The sequence below is a fragment of the Phyllobates terribilis genome, unplaced genomic scaffold, assembly GCF_046119375.1.
Source record: "Phyllobates terribilis strain yellow unplaced genomic scaffold, ASM4611937v1 Scaffold_3__8_contigs__length_932513732, whole genome shotgun sequence".
NCBI lineage: Eukaryota > Metazoa > Chordata > Amphibia > Anura > Dendrobatidae > Phyllobates > Phyllobates terribilis.
The window spans coordinates 438,881,226-438,903,297 of record NW_027362763.1 but is presented as its reverse complement, the minus strand read 5'-3'; positions in this window follow the sequence as shown (position 1 = coordinate 438,903,297).

Genomic DNA, 22,072 nt, shown 5'->3' with positions numbered 1-22,072 from the left:
ATACACACACCGCTGTCTGAATTTGCCTTCTTGAAGTTGTAACCAGCATGCCTGCATGGCTCTTCAGGCAATCTGCATCATTTCTTCAGGAATCATCATATCCACTGGCCATCCACTTTAGACCATGGCTTATCATTGAGTTCTAGTGTTCATATTACAGCAGCATCAACACATATTGGTTTGAACCATCTTCAATACTATCAGATCTGTTGTTTTGTCACAAACTGGAAACCACTAACCTAAAGAAATGTTATTGGCTCTAAATTCAGTTTCAATTGGAGTAATCTTCTGCTTGACCTTGGGGACTTCTCCTTTGGTCGGATTGCCTTACCTTGAATTTATGTAACATTTTTCTAAGTTATTTGGCTTATGTTAGAGATGTGAACTTATGCGGAAATTGTCTAAATAATAGACATTCTTTTTAAAAAAAATGTCTCTGCTAACAAGTTTTGACTCAGTGAAATCTTTCCTAGTTGACATAATCTTACCTAATCAGAAGACATGGGCAACACAGAGTTGCAAACTGGGGTTTTCCTGTAGTGAATGTTTAAGCCATATAATTTTGCATTACTGACTATTACTTATGTTCATTTACTTTGCAGCATATTGTAGAACCATTACAGAGATAAGGTTACATATGCTGTACTGCTGCTGTAATGTTCCACTCCACAGGAGAAGTATTACAAAATCATGGAACCAATTTATGAATTCAACAGTATTCTCTGTAATCAGCTATGATTTAGGGACAATTTTGGTGCCTGAACAACAATTATTTTCAGACTGTTAAACATTTTGTAAACTACTCATGCATAAAAAATAGAGATGTGAATTAAGACATGAACAAAATACATGTCAATTAAGACGTGGAAAATCACTACTGGATATAGCTAAACTGATGCACTGACTGATGTATTTATTCAACTGGAAGATACATACAAGAAAAATGTGCACAATTATTGGTCATACCCATTATTAACTTTTAACACTTAAAATAATTATAGGGGTATTCCACAGGATGTGCCATACATTTTTGATGTTCTTTTCTGGAAAATGGTTGTCTCTATTTCTTAAATGAAGAAAGCTTTTTCCATCTATCTATATGTTCCCTTTATTATTTTGGACTGAAAAACGGGTGTAATATGACATATGTCCTTTGAATAGGAGTGTTCCCAAGCAAGCTTGACATATCCAATAGCTGGTAGCCTTTTAATAGGTGGGTTTCCAGCCCAGCTTGACATATCCAATAGGTGGGATATCATACTAGCATGGCATATTCTATATATATGGATGTCTGTTTGGAATACTGTATATCTTTAAATGCAAATGTATTATTTTTTGGTGTAGATTAACTTACACTATGGCAATAAAATTACCACAAGACTTTCAAGTAGTGGTGATTTAGCTAACTGATGGGGAAAGGTTTTAAAAAATCCCTATGGCTTATCTCCCTTGCACCGTCAACAAAATGCATGCACCAATGAAGAAGCATGAACAAAATTATAGATCACACTAGCTCACCAGATTGGGCAGTTGAATGATTCTTATAGGGCACAATGCACACAAAAGACCATGGGCTGGTTCTCAGGCAGGAACAATAGTGTTGCTATGACTTAGAGCTCTAATGCTCGAAATGAATAGGCCGAGTGTTTCCATATTTTTTTCTTTATCTTTATTTTTAAGAGCATATCGAATAAATGATGCTTTTATAATACAATTTTTGCAGTTGCTGGAAACCTTCTCTTCTACACCAATGAAGAAGAGACAGAATATTGAAATGTACTGAGGGATGAAAGTTATAATATATACTGTAAGATACTCTTTGGGGCCTATGCATCAAAGTGTTTATGTCAGAAAACTGGCATATAAAGGTTTGAATAGTCACAACATTTTTGCACAAAAATGTTGTGACTATTCAAAGCGTTATACGCCAGTTTTCTGACATAAACACAATGCTTTCAATAGTCACAACATTTTTGTTCAAAAATGTTGTGACTTTTGCTGACTTCAGGCCAGTTTCAAGCAGCTCTGTTAAAATGGGCATAGCTGGGGAGGAAACTGAGCAGGACAGGGCCAGATGGGGAGCGTGCTTACACCTATCAAATTCATGGAAAGTGGCGGTGCTTCTTAGGCCAGACATTTCATTTCTGGCGAGGCAAAAAGAGGAGCCTGCCAGTGATATGATGTCTCACATTCATTCATTGTTTGAGCCTCTCAGTGAATTTGGGGCATCTTATTTCTGCACGCATGAAAGCTCCTGCATGAAACACCAGTCTTAATGACTCTGGGGCCTAAGTATGAATTCACATTTTACAGACTTTCTTGCTTAAAGTTCTGCAGCCATCCCATCCCATATCTGAAGCAACCCCACTCAGATAAATAGTCAATTTTCAAGTGCAGAAATTTTAGAAGATTTTCAGCATGTGAATTCACCAAACTGAGGAATAGGTAGAGGTTATCAACAAAGAAAACATGTAAATAAAAAGCTGAAGACATTCATTAGAATAGTGTAACATCCCTGGTGGCATGCTAGCATGGCTTACCATCTCCCACCATGCAAGACCGCCAACTTACCTACCAGTCCAGGCTTTGCACTATACTCCTCTACTTGCTGTGTGCATGTCTCTTGTCTGCTGGCTTAGGGCGGAGGCGCTGGTACTTCCTGATTCATAAAGATACAGTGTGCGCAGTCCTAATGCATCACCAGCCTATTGCTGTGAGTCACTGGATACTTACACCTCCTCCTCTCAGTGGGAGGTGCCTGATCAACACTTTCTTACAGTGTTTTCTGTGCAACTATGAGTTGCCAGGTCCTGTCCTGAATTTTGTCTGTTTCCACCACCCTGGGGGCTGAGTACCCAGGCCTGTTACCTGTATCTGTGACTTCTAGTCCATTTCCGCCACCCTGGGGGCTGAATGCCCAGGCTCGTTCCTGTATCTCGTTCCTGTGTCAGTTCCTGTCTGAACTGTGTCCTAGCCCATTAACTGTTTGTCTCTATGTCCGATCCTTCCCTTTTCCTGCAGTGTCTGAACCAGTACCTAACTCCTACTTGATGTCTCTGTACTTCTGTTTGTGAGTTTTGCGTCCCCTCACTACTTCATAGCAAGTACCTTGTGTGTATCTGGTTCTGCTTGTCCCGTTTCCCTTCCTCCGTATCTACCTCCTGTGTTCTGGCTATCTTCCTGTGTTTCCCGGTCCCTGTATGTTCCATGTGAACAGAGCCCTGTCCTGTCTGTCCGCACCTGTGACTCTGCTCTGCCCTGCTCCACTTGCCCTCCGCACCTGCGCTCTGCTCTGCCCTGCTCCGCTTGTCCTCCACGCCTGTGGCTCTGCTCTGCTCTGCCCTGCTCCGCTTACCCTCCGCACCTGCGGCTCTGCTCTGCTTCCCCTCCGCACCTGCGGCTCTGCTCTGCCCTGCTACGCTTACCCTCCGCACCTTCGGCTCTGCTCTTCTCTGCCCTGCTCCGCTTGCCCTCCACACCTTCGGCTCTGCTCTGCCCTGCTCAGCTTGCTTTCCGCACCTGTGGCTCTGCTCTGCTCTGCCCAGCTCCGCTTGCCCTCCGCACCTGAGGCTCTGCTCTGCTATGCCTTGCTTCACTTGCCCTCCGCACCTGTGGCTCCGCTCTGCCCTGCTCTTCTTCCCCTCCGCACCTGCGGCTCTGCTCTGCTCTGCCCTGCTCCACTTCCCCTCCGCACCTGCGGCTCTGCTCCTGTATCCCAGTCTGTACTGGTCCCTATCCAGCCTGTTTACCTACCTGCCAGTACCCGCCTGTCTGCATACCAGCCATGCCTGCCAGTAACCGCCTGTCTGCATACCAACCGTGCCGGCCAGTACCCGCCTGTCTGCATACCAGCTGTGCCTGCCAGTACCCGTCTGTCTGCATACCAGCCAAATCTGCCCATTCCTGCATTCCCCGGAGTGGGTCAACAGCTGTGACCTGGGTCTGACCTGGAGTATCACCTGGGCCACCTCCCACGTCCCTCCTCGGACCACAGAGTCGATTAAGCCACCATGCGTCCATGGTTGGATCTGACAAGGTCCCTAGTCACGCCCCTCCAGGCACTCCTCGGTTCGTGGCCCAATGGGACCACTGACCACGCTCACGCCAAACAGTCCGGGCGTGAGCATAACAAATAGTATATAGATTTTTAAACAATATACCTCTATAAATATCTTCCCCAAAAGATATACCATAACCCAATAAATTACTGAAATAATGTAGCCTAGCAAAAGCATAAACTTGACTTTCTTACTGGCAGAATACAAATTGCTTCAATATAATAAAAAAGTTTTAATCAAATTAGAGGATTTGTAAAAACTCCCAAATTACCCACAGTTAGGTAGCAATCTGTTGAAATGTTATTTTACCTGGCTTGTGTGATTTAATTGCATTTTGTTGTCTGAATACATTTAGAAGCCTCTAGGACATAAACCACCATCTTAAACAGATTAGCTATATTTTCTAAATTCCTATTTCACTCGATAAACCTTTTTATTGTAATCAGTTCTCTGCAATATGCATTTAACCCCTTTGTTTGCTTTCTTTTTATATTACATCTAACTTAAAACAATAATCATTTATATTGTCATTTCCACTTTTAATATCCTTATTTAAACCCATAAATTACCTATTATATTATCTCATGAATTTGAAAAATTGTGAGGAAGTGATGCGTAAGCTTGCAAAAGTGAGAAATACAATTTATTTACCAATTATAGCAAAATGACAAATGAGAAAATAGGACTAGGGTTTACAGTAAAATAAAAATTAGGCTTCTTCTCCCAGAGAGACTGCTTGCTTTAAGGATTTATTAAGTTGTTATTGTTATGCACACGCCCGGGCTAAGCGGCGTGTGCGTGGGATTGGTAGTGATTCCACTAGACCGTGCCGGAGAGTGAATGCCTGGGAGGGGCGTGACTAAGTATTCACCCGATCCGACCAGGGTCGCACGACGGCATACGACGCCAGTGCACCAAGGAGGAACCGAGCAGAGGGACCAGGTGCTACTCCAGGACAGACCCCGGACACGGCTGTTGACCCACACAGGGGAATACAGGAACAGGCTGGTAGGCTGGCACACAGACTGGTATGCAGGCAGGCGGGTATGCAGGCAGGGGGGTAAAGGCAAGCACAGCTAGAGTGCAGACAGGGAGGCACTAGCAGGTAGGAACACAGGCGGGATAGGACCCAGTACACACCGGGACTCAGGAACAATACAGGCAGAGGGTTACAGGCAAGCACAGCTAGAGTGCCGACAAGGCTGAGCAGGGAGGACAGGGCTCTGTTCACACGGAACAGACAGGAAGGGAAAGACAGAGCCAGATACTCACACAGTACTTGCAGAGACAATAAGCAGGAGTTAGGTACGAGTTCAGACTCTGCAGAAAAAGGAAGGGAACGGACATAGAGGCAAAACAGGTAAAGGACAGGAGAGAGTTCAGACTGGAACTGAGTGTACGGAGGAGACCGACACTGCAGAGGGATACAGGAGCGGGTCTGGGAATACGGCCCCCAGAGAGGCGGAACGAACAGGCAAGGAGCGTGTTCAGACAGGACAGACCAGACGCAGGAGCGGGTCTAGGAAATCGGCCACTAGAAGGCGGAACGAACAGGCAAGGAGCGTGTTCAGACAGGACAGACCAGACACAGGAGCGGGTCTAGGAAATCGGCCACTAGAAGGCGAGAGGAACAGGCTAGGAGCGTGTTCAGACAGGACAGACAAGAGAACACAGAAAGGAGTCAGTTCAGACACGGGAGCTGAAACCGCAAAGCAGGAGACATACAGGACTCAGTTCAGACACGGGAGCTGATACCGCAAAGCAGGAGACATACAGGACTCAGTTCAGACACGGGAGCTGATACCGCAAAGCAGGAGACATACAGGACTCAGTTCAGACACGGGAACTGATACAAAAAGCAGGAGACAAGAGACGGGACCTGGCACCTTCAGAGTGCAAGCACACACTGAAGGAAACACTATGCTCAGGCAGGGATAGAAGGGAGCTGCTGAGCTATATACCAAGTGACAGACAGCAATAGGCTGAGGACGCACAAGGGGCGTGACCCACAGCAGGTACAAAAAGCAGGAAGTGATCGGGCGCCGCCCTTAAGCAGCAGAAACAGACACAAACAGACAGCATGGAGGGAAGCCAGAGAGACATTCTGGACAGGAGATCAAGTGCGCCCTCTTGCACAGTGGGAGATGGGCCACCATGCAAGGACGCCGCCAGGTATGTTACAGTACCTCCCCCCTTACGCCCCCTCTTCTTCAGGCCTGCCAGAATCTTCCGCAGGGAATTCGAGGACCAGTCGTTCACTGGGTTGGAGGGGGACAGAGACTTGAGGGTAATCTCTGCTTCGAGGTACATCTTGTCAAGCTCACAGGAAAAAATAGACGGGTTATCAGGTACATAATGAGGAAAAGTCACTGTCTCTTTGTTATCTGGTGGTACCCCGGAGGATTCAGGAAACAACTGGAGGTCCTCCGCCGGGTCAGAAGAGTGCAGAGGCTCAGAGAAAACAACTGCTTCAGAGTACACTAGGTCGGACTCACTGGAGGAAGCAGGCGAGGTATCGGGTACCGAGTATAGGAAAGTCTCTGTCCATTCACCACCAGGTGGCACCCCGAAGGGTTCTGAACACAACTGGAGGTCCTCCGCCTGGTCGGAGGGGTGTAGAGACTCGGGAGTAACCTCTGCTTCGGAGTACACTAGGTTGGACTCACTGGACGAAGCGAGCGAGGTATCAGGTACAGAGTATAGGAGAGTCTCTGTCCTTTCACCACCAGGTGGCACCCCAAAGGGTTCTGAACACAACTGGAGGTCCTCCGCCTGGTCGGAGGGGTGTAGAGACTCGGGAGTAACCTCTGCTTCGGAGTACACTAGGTTGGACTCACTGGACGAAGCGAGCGAGGTATCAGGTACAGAGTATAGGAGAGTCTCTGTCCTTTCGCTACCAGGTAGCACCCCGAAGGGTTCAGGAGACAACTGGAGATCTTCCGCCTGGTCGGAGGGGTGTAGAGACTCGGGGGTAACTACCACTTTGGGGTATCCATTGTCAGGCTCACAGGACGAAGCGGACAAAGTATTGAGTACCGGGTGTAGAGAAGTCTCTCTCCATTTGTCATCGAGTGGTATCCCGGAGGATTCTGGAGGCAACAGGGGATCCTCCGCCAGGTAGTAGAGGTGCACAGACTCTGAGGTAACCACAGCTTTGGAGCATCCTTGGACATGCACACCGGTTAAAGAGAGAGAAGCAACTGATGCCGGGTGCAGGAAGTTCTCCTGTGTGGAGTCTGGATGGGCAGAAGTCTCTTCGGGCAGGAGAACTGGTGCACTACCCACGCACATTACCCATTGGGGTTTCTCCGGGATACAGGGAGATGAAGCTTCAGTAGGGACTTCAAGGTTGGGGTCAGGAGGTCTCAGGGAGGACAGACCCTGGCGTGACGGCTTGCCTCTAAGTCTAGCACGTCTGGACTGCCTCTTGAGGTTGAGAGAAGTATTCCGGAAAGCGTAGTCACCCTGTGAGGATTCTGGGTGGGCAGTAGTCTCATTGGGCTGGAGGACTATTGCGCTACCCACACACATTACCCATCGGGGCTGCTCCGGGATATTGGGAGGTGAAGCTTCAGCAGGAGCCTCCGGGTTAGGATCATCGAAGACCATTAGAAAGGCCACCAGGAAGGCCATTAGGTCCAGGAGGATCGGATCCTGTGTTTCATATAGGGGGTTGATCCATTCCAAGGCATCACCCGCCAGGTAAGACATCATAAAGGCCACTTTAGCCCAATCGGAAGGAAAATAGAGAGGGTAGGCCTTAAAGTGTAGCATGCATTGCTCCACAAATGCACGACACTGTCTTGGATCCCCATAGTAACGTGGCGGATCCGCAGGAACGAGAGCTGATAGATCCATCTGGACGGTGCGTAATTTCGCCTGGAACTCAGCTAAGAGAAAAAAAAAATTATTTATTTATTTTAATGCATATATTCGCTGGAAAACTTCTCAGAGAGCAAAGGCCGTGGGGCTCAACGGGAACCATGGCCTGAGCATGCTGTTATGCACACGCCCGGGCTAAGCGGCGTGTGCGTGGGATTGGTAGTGATTCCACTAGACCGTGCCGGAGAGTGAATGCCTGGAGGGGCGTGACTAAGTATTCACCCGATCCGACCAGGGTCGCACGACGGCATACGACGCCAGTGCACCAAGGAGGAACCGAGCAGAGGGACCAGGTGCTACTCCAGGACAGACCCCGGACACGGCTGTTGACCCACACAGGGGAATACAGGAACAGGCTGGTAGGCTGGCACACAGACTGGTATGCAGGCAGGCGGGTATGCAGGCAGGGGGGTAAAGGCAAGCACAGCTAGAGTGCAGACAGGGAGGCACTAGCAGGTAGGAACACAGGCGGGATAGGACCCAGTACACACCGGGACTCAGGAACAATACAGGCAGAGGGTTACAGGCAAGCACAGCTAGAGTGCCGACAAGGCTGAGCAGGGAGGACAGGGCTCTGTTCACACGGAACAGACAGGAAGGGAAAGACAGAGCCAGATACTCACACAGTACTTGCAGAGACAATAAGCAGGAGTTAGGTACGAGTTCAGACTCTGCAGAAAAAGGAAGGGAACGGACATAGAGGCAAAACAGGTAAAGGACAGGAGAGAGTTCAGACTGGAACTGAGTGTACGGAGGAGACCGACACTGCAGAGGGATACAGGAGCGGGTCTGGGAATACGGCCCCCAGAGAGGCGGAACGAACAGGCAAGGAGCGTGTTCAGACAGGACAGACCAGACGCAGGAGCGGGTCTAGGAAATCGGCCACTAGAAGGCGGAACGAACAGGCAAGGAGCGTGTTCAGACAGGACAGACCAGACACAGGAGCGGGTCTAGGAAATCGGCCACTAGAAGGCGAGAGGAACAGGCTAGGAGCGTGTTCAGACAGGACAGACAAGAGAACACAGAAAGGAGTCAGTTCAGACACGGGAGCTGAAACCGCAAAGCAGGAGACATACAGGACTCAGTTCAGACACGGGAGCTGATACCGCAAAGCAGGAGACATACAGGACTCAGTTCAGACACGGGAGCTGATACCGCAAAGCAGGAGACATACAGGACTCAGTTCAGACACGGGAACTGATACAAAAAGCAGGAGACAAGAGACGGGACCTGGCACCTTCAGAGTGCAAGCACACACTGAAGGAAACACTATGCTCAGGCAGGGATAGAAGGGAGCTGCTGAGCTATATACCAAGTGACAGACAGCAATAGGCTGAGGACGCACAAGGGGCGTGACCCACAGCAGGTACAAAAAGCAGGAAGTGATCGGGCGCCGCCCTTAAGCAGCAGAAACAGACACAAACAGACAGCATGGAGGGAAGCCAGAGAGACATTCTGGACAGGAGATCAAGTGCGCCCTCTTGCACAGTGGGAGATGGGCCACCATGCAAGGACGCCGCCAGGTATGTTACAGTTATGTCATTTTATAAAAGTAATAGTCCATGTGTTTCAGCGTTATGTGTTCACATGCTATATTTAGTGCAGTAATTATTTACATTAACTAGGAAAATAAAATAGAGAATAATTAAAATAAAGACATTACACTGGTGCAATGACAAAGATTTTTGGACATTAAAAAAGCTATATTGGTGAGTTATAAGGATATAATTTATTTGGAAGGCCCATGCAGAGTTTTTATTTTAAACATTTTAAGCAAATGTGAGGCACTAAGGAGGAAACACTATGCAGAATATCACTGAGAGCTATGGCAGTAATTCCATTCACAAACATCTGGCCAACAGACTGGATAGGCTAAGGGCTCATGCACCAAACTACACTATGACGGTGTAGCACATCTACGTGGTAGAGAGCTATAAAATCTTAAAATTATCCTATTGTGCTTTCCATACCTTTTGTGTAAAATGGTATGTTGAACCCTTTCACCACCTTGCCTTTTTGCGCGTTCTTTTTTTGCTTCCCTTCTTCCCAGAGCCATATGTTTTTTAATTTTCTGCCAAAATAGCCATGTGATGGCTTGCAGGATGAGTTGTACTTTTGAATGACCCCATTGATTTTTATCATAAGCCTTGTACCGGGACATTTTATTACTGTCAAATCCTATACCAAATAGAGCAGAGACTCCTATACACAACAAATTGAAGTCGGCTGAAATTCATTGATTTCAAGACCAGCAAACCATCTTATCTGTATGTGGGTCTCCCGATTTTCCTCCAACAGATGATGTTGGGGGTGGGCAGGCAGAAAAAGAGAAATATCAGAAAGTTTACATTTAAATGATCATTTTTTTGTCACCTTCAGAGGTTTCTGGCAGAAGCTTTCTCACCTCTACCATATACATACCACATGAAGGCTGAGCACACATGTGTTGAAAGGGAGGAAAAGAGAGATAACAGACTGCAATGTAATGTGGATAAAATTTTATAGAAGAAAGGTGAATACATATTAAACATTCTGTATTAGTTTGCGGGAGCACAAAGAACAAGAGGATCTTTAACCCCTTCACGACCTATGATGTATATTTACGACATCGGCCATGTCCCTGCCTTTGACACGGCCTCATACTCTAAGCCTGCATCTTTCCCTGCACTTGATAGCTGATTTAATCAGCCATCAAGTGTCTTCAACAGCCACGGGTGGATCCGAGATGGCTGTTAACCAGTTAAATACCGGTTTCAATCACCAATAGTGGCATTTAACACGCGCAGACAGGAAGCGCATCATTTATCCCATCCATCGGCACACCCGTCACGAGATCACAGGGCACCGGTGGGTTGTCATGACAGCCGGGAGTCTGGTGAAGACCCCCATGCTTGTAATCATGCACCTACTGTGAACACTATGTGTAGCACAGGCGATCGGACAATCGCAGCTTCAAGTCTCCTAAGGGAATTAAATAAAGTTAAAAAAAAGTTTTAAAAAATGTAAAAAAATTTAAAAATACAAAAGTGTAAATCATCCCCCTTTTGCCCCGTAAACAAAAATAATTTAAAAAATACACTTTTTTGGTATTGCCGCCATCAGAAATGTCCGATCTATCAAAATATAAAATAAATTAATCTGATTGGTAAATGGCATATGAAGAAAAAAATCAAAACACCAGAATTACATTTTTTTGGTCTCTGCAACATTGCAATAAAATGCAATAAAAGGGTATCAAAATATTGTATCTAACATAAATAAGTATCAGTAAAATGTCAGCTCAGGGTGCAAAAAATAAACTATCGCCCACCCCCAGAGCTCGAAAAATGAGAACATTACCTGTTTTGGAAAATGACAACAAAAGCAAAAATAATTTTTGACAAATTTCTGAATTTCTTTTCACCACTTAAATAAAAAAGACTATAGATGTTTGGTATCTGCATACTCTTACTCACCTGGGGAATCATTTTCAGTCTTACTATATATTGAACATGGTAAATAAAAATACAAAACAGTGTGGAATTTCACTTTTTTTGCAATTTCACCATTTTTTCCCATCTACCTGTACACTATGTGGCAGAATGAATGGTGCCATTCAAAAGTACATCTCATCCATTAATAAATAAGCCCTGATACGGTTATATGGCTAGAAAATAAAAAAGTTATGGCTCTTGGAACAAGGGGAGGAAAAAAACAAAAAACGGAAAATCACCTGGGAGTAAAAGGGGTTAATATTGTGTGAGGACACTAAAAGGGCACTATTACTATTTGAAGGCACAAGAGGGCACTATTATTTTATGGGGGCACTATTATTTGTGGAAGCACCGAGGGGCCAATATTATCATGTGGAAGTACATAGGAGGTACTATTTCCATGTGAAGCACAGAGGAGCACTCCTCCTTACGTGTTGGCACAGAGTGGGCATTGCAATAATGTGGAGGCACAGAGAGGGCACTGTTACTATGTGGAAGCACAAAGGGTTTGTATAAAGGTGGAAAGTGGTGAGACAATCTAGAAAGTATGGAAAAGAAGTCAGAAATTGAATTTGAGCTAAAATCACATGTATCGTCATAAGATAGAGACAAGCGAATCCGCCAAAATTCAAATTTGCCTGTTTGTGTGAATGTTTCTGGGACAATTGATTTGCAGAGATATTATTATATGAAAAATTAATGACCCTTAATATGCTCTGGGATGTGTAGGCATACGATGTGGAAAATAAAAAAAATCATATACTACAATATCTTAACTCAGACTGTTATTATTATCTTAACTGTGATGTTACATAGGACTGTAGGTGACATCTAATACATTATCTGTACTCAGAGAGCTATCAGTGTGTTATCTATGTTATTACATAGGACTGTACTACATTATCAGAGTACTCAGAGTTATCACTGTGGTGTTACATAGGACTGCAGGTATTATCTACATTTTCTGTACTGAAAGAGCTATCACACTATAATATGAAATTTTACATAGGATTGCAGGTGACATCTATTGCATTATCTGTTCTTAGAGAGATAGCAATACGTTATCTGTGGTGTTACACAGGACTGCAGGTGATGTCTACAACATTTGCAGAAAAAGTAATGTGCCATACATTTTTGGTTACCATTAATTTTATTTTCTGAGTGAGGAAAAGGATTACAGATGGTTTTGAGTTTCAAAACAGGAGTGTGTTCTGTTATAAAAAGTTTTCAAAGTTCACAAAGGAAGCCTTCTGCAGTGCTGACCCATTTACAAACAGTTATATCACTAAATCTAAATTTGACATACCCTGCTTTATTTTTTTAAAACCAGAAATGTATACAACAAAAAAAAGCCTACAGTAAAAATATAAAAATCAATGGTTACTTATGCAAATCTATAACATTTTACTATAGGTTAAGCAAAAAATAAACCTGCACTTTAAGTAACAGAAACAGTTTCTTATAATAAGATGCTGACAACGTAGCTATTGCATTACCTCGAGCTACAAGGTAGCTATGTTCACACAGCATTTGGAATAAACATGCACTGCTTGGGGAATCACTTGCTTCTGAACATTTCTGTTGTGGGGTATAATTAGAGTATATGAGTGAAAATTCACAAATTTTTCTTGGGTGGGTACTTGAGCTCCTTCAGTACTCAGTAGACTTCCACTCCTCTAATTTGGCAGTCTATCCTACTTTTCTACATCTAATATAAAGTAGAGGCAGACAAAAAAAATGCAGATGCACATAGGTAAGCAAGCAGTGTTCACTTTTCTTTGGTACCACAAACACAGCGACAGTAGACATTGTGGGATGGAAGCAGTGATGGCATCAAACCCCAGATCTTCAACCATACCAATAAAGGGGTTTTCCTATGAACGAAGTTAATTTTAATCAATAGATCTTGGAATAAAAATAAGTTTCATAATTTGATGTGTTTAAAAGAAATGTTCCTGCCCCAAGATAATTTTATAAATGTGCCCCTGCTATGTGCTATATGTACTGCGTAAAGGCTGTGCCTGACCGTACTGGAACATGGTCTGATCATACCACAGCTCCTGGGCAGAGGAGAATGCAAAAGAGAGTATACAGACATGACAGCAGCGGATCACAGCTGATTATTTCTTTAAGGTAAAACATTGTTTAAAAACAGGCACTTAAATGTTTTGCCTAACAAAAAGAATCAGCTGTGATCCTGTGCTTTAATGTCTGTATACTCTTTTTCTTCCTCCCCTGCCCAGGAGCTGTGGTATGGTCAGACCATGTCCCTGTATAGTCAGACACAGCCATTACACAGTACACAGCAGGGGTACACTTATAAGATTATCTCAGCACAGGAACATTTTTTTAACTCATCCATTGTGGAAGTTATTATTATTCCAAGATCTATTAATTAAAATGTAATTTGTTCATGGAAAAACCCCTTTAAATACATTAAAATCTCAAATCAAAACACTAAGTCAATACAGAGCCCTGGCCAGGTCTTGAAGTAAACCTAGATCTTACAACAGACTGCTAAAGAAATTAAATTTCAATTAAGACTCCTAAATAAACTGAGACCCCAGAACAGACCACAAAGATAATTCAGATCCCAGACCATACCCCAAAATAAATTAAAACCTAATATAAGACCCCTAAATAAATCAGGCTTTAAATCTAATGTACTAAATAATTTAAATGTGTATGTTCACTTTTCGCACAACTCCTTCTCAATCCCTGCTTCCCCCCAGTAAAATAATAAACCTATACTCACCTGGGGCTTGCATGACATTATTTTGTCATTCGATCCCTATAACCAATCAGTGCTGGCTTAACTCTCCCCTACTTCAGACTTAACTGACATCTAGTGGAAATGAAAGATGCAGCTGCTCTCTCACTTCCTCCAGATGTCTGATTTGTCCGAAGTAGGGGAGAGTGAAGTCAGCACTGATTGGCCGCAAGAATATTATGACACCTGAGCCCTGGAAGAGCCAGTGACGGTGTTATTATTTTACTGGGGGAAAAGTAGAGATTGAGAAGAGGTTGTGGACATCACCTTTAAGCCTATAATCACCTTCTCGTGGTCCCTCCTACCTAAAATTTAAAGAAAAAAAAACAAACCTGAGAAAAAAAATCAGAACACAGACTCTTGCATACCACCTTCAAATCTTTTCTTCTCAAAGCTCCAGGTGGTGCTGCCCATGAGAAAAAAGCCATAATGAGGTATACGGACATACAGTATGCGACAAATTTTATGGCAACAAACTGACATTTCAACTCTTTTACACACTGCAAGAGCAACTGCTTCCTCTATACTTATGGCAGTCTGGCCATAGTGACTTTATGACAAAGACTCAGGAAGGCTCAAAATGTCAAAATTTGTCACCTAAGTACCTACATCTCATTACTGCCTATTTTGTGTTGTGTCACAATAAAGAACTTGCATATCATATTTTGGAGAGTGTAGTGGATTTTTCTATGATTTGCAGCATGAGGATATCACTCCGTGTCAGGATACCTGTTATCCTTCTAAAGTTTTACCACTAGTGGCTGCTATTGTTCACCTTGATATTATGCTGCAATTTCACCTCTTACCACTGGAGGCTGCTGTTGTGTCCTGCAATTGCCTCTTACTAAGATGGCAGATTCTGAACCTATGGAATTCATGTTGTTTCCTGTTTGGGCTTACCTAAAGCCACATGGATACCTCACTCATTGCTTGAGTATTGTGTCTAGCTGCTTAGTCTATTTCAGTCTCTAGCTCCGTGTTCTGAGAGGTATTTTACCCAGACTATTCCCACTTCTCTATGGAATGTTGCTACAACTTCTACTGCTGCTTCCAAGAACTTCTACTACTATCTGCCATTTCTTGCTCGTGCTCCACTGGTCACTGAATTTCAGCAGTGCTACGCCAGTATCATAACACCCGATCAACAGCACCTCACTTTCCTCTTCACTCAGTTCACACCAATCTTTTTCTACATGAGAAATAAGCAGTTGTAAAGGTGATCTTATAGCGTTGTTAACCATAAACCAGTACACTAGATAGACATAGCCCTTCACAAGGCCGGCCGACTGTCAACTATCCCAAATTAGAATTCCAACAATAGCAGTGGAAGGAGTGCAACAAAGATTACTCCTTTCTTGGTACTCAAGCCTCGCACTCTTCCTTTTTTTTCTAAATGGACCACTTGTAATAATTAAGATAGGAAACTGTCCAGTAATGTAACTACCAAGGGGGCTGGGGGCCCACCCGGAGCTACGCTACTTTTAACTATATCAGGACGCGTCAATACAGTTAAACTCTGCGTCAGAGCAGGGAGACACAAACTCTATGACTATGATTAAGAACCCCTCTTTGGTTCGAAAAACGTATGGATTATAGGGTGCATTATATTGTATGTAGTATGGGGTGCTTTATACTAGATGGGTAATGGGTGCATTATACTGTATGGACTATGGGTGTGCATTATACTATATTGACTATGGGGTGCATTATACAGTATTGGCTATGGGGTGAATTATACTGTATGGGCTATGGGGTGCATTATACTATATTGGCTATGGGATGCATTATACTTAGTGATGAGCGAGTGTATTCGTTACTATTCGCACGAATAGTACGGTATTCATGTTAATCGTTATTCGGCGAGTATTTGTGTGCTCGCCTTCGCTATATTTGGATGTCCGGCCCTGCAGTTTTGGGGCCTCCTTTGCAGCCACTAAACATGCTGGGCTTGTTAACCAATCACAGTAATGCCGCAGACATCTTGATTGTGGCATTACTGTGATTGGCTGGCTGCCCAGCGTCATAGGGTCTATTTAAGCCCTGCCGCCACCATTTTGTGCACATTACATCTGCAGCCTGCGTTCTATAAGCATAGGGAGAGATCGCTGAGCTGCTGGGGAGAGTGTTTAGGTCTCTTGATCAAACAAAAGCCCTGCTACCTGCAATGTGTACTAGTTATGTGTTTAAAGGAGCCGCTCATTAGCTCCATAATACCACCAAAAAATAGTTCTTTTCAGAGCTGAAGACTCACAACAAAGTCAGAGTACAGGGAAGAGCTTGTGTATTAACTAGGGAGAGGATAAAGTATTCTTCCAGTGTCCATCTTAAAACAGCTCTTGTCAGAGGCAAAGCAATATTTTTCCTGCACACATAGAATTAACATTGTGTGCACTGATCTATTTTCCCTGCTGTTTTAGGGGTCAGAGCCTGCCTTCTGTCCATATTAGTGTATGTAAAAAATCTTTGATTGCCCTGCACAAAGCAGTAGTCCAAACATTTTCTACTGCCTGCTACAAACAAGCACAAGGCCATTTTAACCACAATTTTGGGGTGTCAGCCTGCCTTCTGTCCATATTAGTCTACTTAAAAAATCTTTGATTGCCCTGCACAAAGCAGTAGACCAAATGTTTCCTACTGCCTGCTACAAACAAGCACCAGGCCATTTTAACCACTATTTTGGGGTGTCAGCCTGCCTTCTGTCCTTATTAGTCTACGTAAAAAATCTTTGATGGCCCTGCACAAAGCAGTAGTCCAAACATTTCCTACTGCCTGCTACAAACAAGCACCAGGCCATTATAACCACTATTTTGGGGTGTCAGCCTGCCTTCTGTCCATATTAGTCTGCGTAAAAAATCTTTGATTGCCCTGTACAAAGCAGTAGTCCAAACATTTCCTACTGCCTGCTACAAAGCACGAACCAGGCCATTTTAACCACTATTTTGGCTGTGACAGCTAGCTTGGCTTGTGCCATCAACGTCTGAAAATCTGTCAACAAAACCCAAAATGCCAAAAAAGCCTATTGTTAAGGGACGTGGACGTGGTGTTTTCTGTTGTGCGGAAGAAGGCACTCAGGCTGTGTCATGTCAGAATTTGCTTGATGCATCCACTATGTTCCTGGAAAAAATTCCCGGTTGTAAACGTGTGTGGAAGCCAGAAGAGCGAGAGCAGATTCTGTCTTGGATAGCAGACAAGGCCTCTATGAATTTGTCAAGCAGCAACAAATCTTCCACGACCACACAGTCTACAGTGGATACACAGAAGGCTGGCCCATCCAATCCTGAAGCTGGTTCTCCTTCCTACTGCCATTATCAGTCACAGGAGACATATGACCCCAAGCTTGGCCACTCCGAGGATCTGTTTGGTACGTATCCTTTGGTTGGCTCTGGCCTATTACTGTGCAGCATTGAAGAGGGACAAGAGGAGGTGGCGTGCGTTGATGCTCAAGTATTTGAGGACCTAAGGCCAGAAGAAACCAACTTGGCGATACATCATTTACTGTCTCCAGAGGTGGAGGCTGATGATGATGAGACACAGTTGCCATCAGGTCAGCCTAGAATGTTAACTGGGAATGACGATGAGATGGAAGACAAGGTGGTTGATGATGAGTCCACTGATCCGACCTGGACCATTGGCATGCATAGCCATGACAGCAACACAGAGGAAGATGGATATGTAGCACCAACACAGGCACCAAGGGGTCGTGGTTTGCCCAGAGTGAGAACTGGGTCAACTGTTCCCAAGAACACCCTCACTGTGCGCCAAGTAAGGGCAAGGGGGCGTTCACCTGCTGTGTGAAATTTTTTCTCTGAAAATCCTTCAGAGAAAAACATTGTAGTGTGTAGTATCTGCCATAGCAAGTTGAGCAGAGGCCAGGGCAAAGGCAACCTAAGCACCACCAGTATGCGAAACCACATGGCAGCCAAGCACCCCAGATGGTGGGCGGAACACCAGGGTACCAAATCTGCATCTGCGGGTCAAACCAATGCTGTGTCGTCAGGGATATGCCCTTCAGAATCTGCTGTTCAGGAAGCAGGCGCTCATACCTTCTGCCCACAAGCTGCGGTTGCTCACGCACAACAAACATCAACAACATCAACTTCCTTGTCCCAGCAAAGCGTCCAATTGTCCGTGCCTGAGAGCTTGGAAAGAAAGCGTAAATACCCAGCCATGCACCCACAGGCACAAATACTAAACTCGCAGATTGCCAAATTGCTAGCTGTGGAGATGTTGCCGTTTAGGCTTGTGGGAACATAGTCTTTCTGTGATCTCTTGGCTGTGGCTGCCTCATGATACAGTGTTCCCAGCCGCCACTATTTTGCCCGGTGTGCCGTCCCTGCATTACATAAGTACGTGTTAAACAATCTGAACCGTGCTCCCACCAACGCCGTAACCAGGAAGGTCCACCTAACAACAGACACCTGGACAAGTTGTTGTGGACAGGAACAATACATTTCTGTCATGGCACACTGGGTGAACCTTGTGGAGGGTGGGACAAAGGCGCAAACGGGAACAACACACATCCTACCAACGCCAAGAATAGCCGGCCCAACTTCTGTCAGGGTTTTCGCCTCTTCATATTCGACTTCCTCTCTCCCTCCTGCTGCTCCTCATCCTCTGCTGAATTACCCTCCCCATCACTGCCAAGCTGGAACCTGTGCAGCAGCGCATCGGCAAAGCGGCAACATGCTCTGCTGAAGCTGATCTGTTTAGGTCAGAAAGCACACTCTGCAGCAGAGCTGTAGCAAGCTTTAAAGCAACAGACCGATCAGTGGCTCTCCCCGCTGCACCTCCAACCCGGTCTTGTCATCTTTGATAATTGGCATAACCTGGTGGCGGCTTTAAAGGTCGGCAAGCTCTTACATGTGCCATGCATGGCTCACGTTCTCAACCTAGTTGTTCAGAAATTTCTGAAAACTTACCGTGACTTGCCGTACATAGTTGAAAAGGTGCGTCGTATTAGCACCCATTTCCACCATTCCTCTACCGCTTTTGCTGCTCTTACAGCGCTGCACAAGCACTTGAATTTGCCAAGTCACCGACTCATTCGCAACCTGCCCACGTGGTGAAACTCCACCTATCATATGTTGGCGAGCATTGGTGAACAGCAGAGAGCAGTAGCTGAAAGTCAGCCACCACACATAACAACTGTCGAGTGGGTGTGGATCGATGATATTTGTGAGGTTCTTGAGAACTTTGAGTACTGCATAAACCTTGTGAGCGGTGATCAGGCTATTGTCAGCGTAACCATCCTGCTGTGTTTCTTGAAGCAAACACTGCAGAATCTCAAAGAGGAAGCTTTGAGTTCCCAGCATGTTAGTATGGAGCCAGATTTCCCAATGGGTGATACTACCCAGCCTAGCCAATATTCTCAGGCAACATTGGGTGATGAGGAGGAAGATGAGGAGTATGAAGAGGGAGAGGACTTGTTTTTCTGTGCTACCGAGGGGACTCGTAATGCTACAGAGAGGACACCCAACCGAAGCTTCATGTCTGTCCAGCCTGGATGGGCTGGAGAGGAGGAGGTGGAGGAGGAAGAGGAGGCCAGTCAGCGTGAGGAGAGAATGGGTAATGTTTCTACTGTTGGGGACACAGAACATTTGTCTTTTTGCAGCTTGGCCCACATGGCACAGTTCATGTGTAAGAGTCTGTGACAAGACCCCTGCGTGATACACATTTTATCTGTTATGGATCTGGGTGGTGGAAACTCTGTGCTGCGGTGCAAGGAGGGACCAGAGGGGCGTAACTAGGTATCAACTCGGACTGACCAAGGTCGCACGGCAGCTCAATCGACTCTGTGTACCAGGGAAGGACCGAGTAGAGGGACCAGGTGCTACTCTGGGCCTGTCCTTGTATGAGAGCAGGTGACTCCACGGGTAACTGGCAGGAGCCTCCGGGTAGGTAAGGCAGGTAACTGACAGGAGCCTCCAGGTAGGCTGACAGATAGGCATGGCAGGCAACTGGCAGGAGCCTCCAGGTAGGCTGACAGATAGGCAAGGCCGATAACTGGCCGGAGTCTCCAGGTAGGCTGACAGATAGGCACGGAAGGTAACTGGTGCGTTCTCCGGGTAGGCAGGCAAGCCAGGCCCATAGACAGACTGGCGGGTTTGGATAGTAGGCAGACCGTCGGGCTGAAGAGTACACTTGGCTGGCGGAGACAGGTAGTCAGGCTGGCGGACAGGACTGGTAGTCAGGCTGGCGGCCTGGACTAGAAGGCAGGCTGGCGGACTAGACTGGTAGTCAGGCTGGCGAACTGGACTGGTAGTCAGGCTGGCGGACTGGACTGGTAGTCAGGCTGGTGGACTGGACTGGTAGTCAGGCTGGTGGACTGGACTGGTAGTCAGACTAGCAGCGGGACCTGAGGGCTGAAGCAGAGTTTAGGACACAAAGCTACAACCTTGCATGAGCACCTCCATTTTGTAGGAGGTGCCTTTTATATGAGAGGTCCTCCGGCCATTGGCGGGGGACTCCTTAGGATGGCGCGCGCGGCCCCTTTAAGAGGGAGGGAGCGCGCGCGCACCCTAAGCACAGTGACCGGGAAGCTGTGGGGGACGCCGGGCGGGGAGCGCGACGGTAAGAGGAACGGCGTCTCTGCCTGTCAGGGGGCAGAGACGCCGATACTACAGTACCCCCCCCTTTACGCCCCCTCTTTTTTAGGCCTGAAAGAAATTTTTTAAGGAGAAGCGGGGCGTGAATGTTCTCCCTGGGTTCCCAAGTTCTCTCCTCTGGGCCAAACCCCTTCCAATCCACAAGAAAAAAGGTTTTTCCTCTTACCCTCTTGGTGGCCAGAATGTTCTCTACCTCATAGACGTCCTCAGCGGAGACCGGAGCTGGGGAGGTATCTGGATTGTCGGAAAGAGAATTAAGCACTGGTTTGAGGAGAGATACGTGGAAGGAGTTGGGAATCCGTAAGGTGGCCGGGAGTTTTAGCTTGTAGGCTATTGGGTTGATTTGCTTAAGGACTTCAAATTGACCGATGAACCGTGGACCCAACTTATAGGAGGGTATTTTGAGACAAACATGTTTTGAGGAGAGCCAAACCCTGTCTCCCGGACGGAATTGAGGCGGATCCAGACGTCTCTTATCAGCATGTTTCTTCATCCGCTCGGAGGATTGAAGAAGTGCAGACCTAGTGTCTTCCCAAATGATGGAAAATTCGCTGACCAGACGGAAACGAAATCCGGGGATGTTGACCGTAGACCACCAAGAACGGGGACTTGGAAGAAGATTCGCTCTCATGGTTGTTATAGGAGAACTCGGCCCATGGTAGGAGCTCCACCCAATCGGTATGGTGAGCGTTGACGAAGTGCCGGAGGAAGCTGGTAAGGATCTGGTTGATACGTTCCACTTGGCCATTGGACTGCAGATGGTAAGCAGAGGAGAAATCCAGGGTGACGTCCAGCAGCTTGCACGTACAGTAGCTCTCCAGAAGCGCGAAGTAAACTGGACCCCGCGATCAGACACAATGTGGAGGGGTAGGCCGTGGAGACGAAAGATGTGATGGATGAAGTCCTTAGCCAGCACAGATGCAGACGGGAGACCAGGCAGAGGGATGAAGTGAGCCATTTTAGAAAAGTGGTCAGCGACCACCCAAATGACCATACAACCGGCAAAAACAGGGAGATCAGTAATAAAGTCCATAGCAATGTGTTGCCACGGGGCAGCAGGTATGGGAAGAGGCAGGAGACGGCCAGCTAGAAGATGTCTGGGAACAAACGGCCGTGACGAAGTCTACCACATCCTTGCGCAGGGTAGGCCACCAGTAATGCCGGGTAATGAGCACGAAAGTCTTCTTCTGGCCAGCATGGCCGGCTAGTTTGGATGAATGACCCCGACATAAGGCGGGGTCACCTCCAAAATGGGAGGAACAGAAAGCCGGGGTCCTAGGTTGC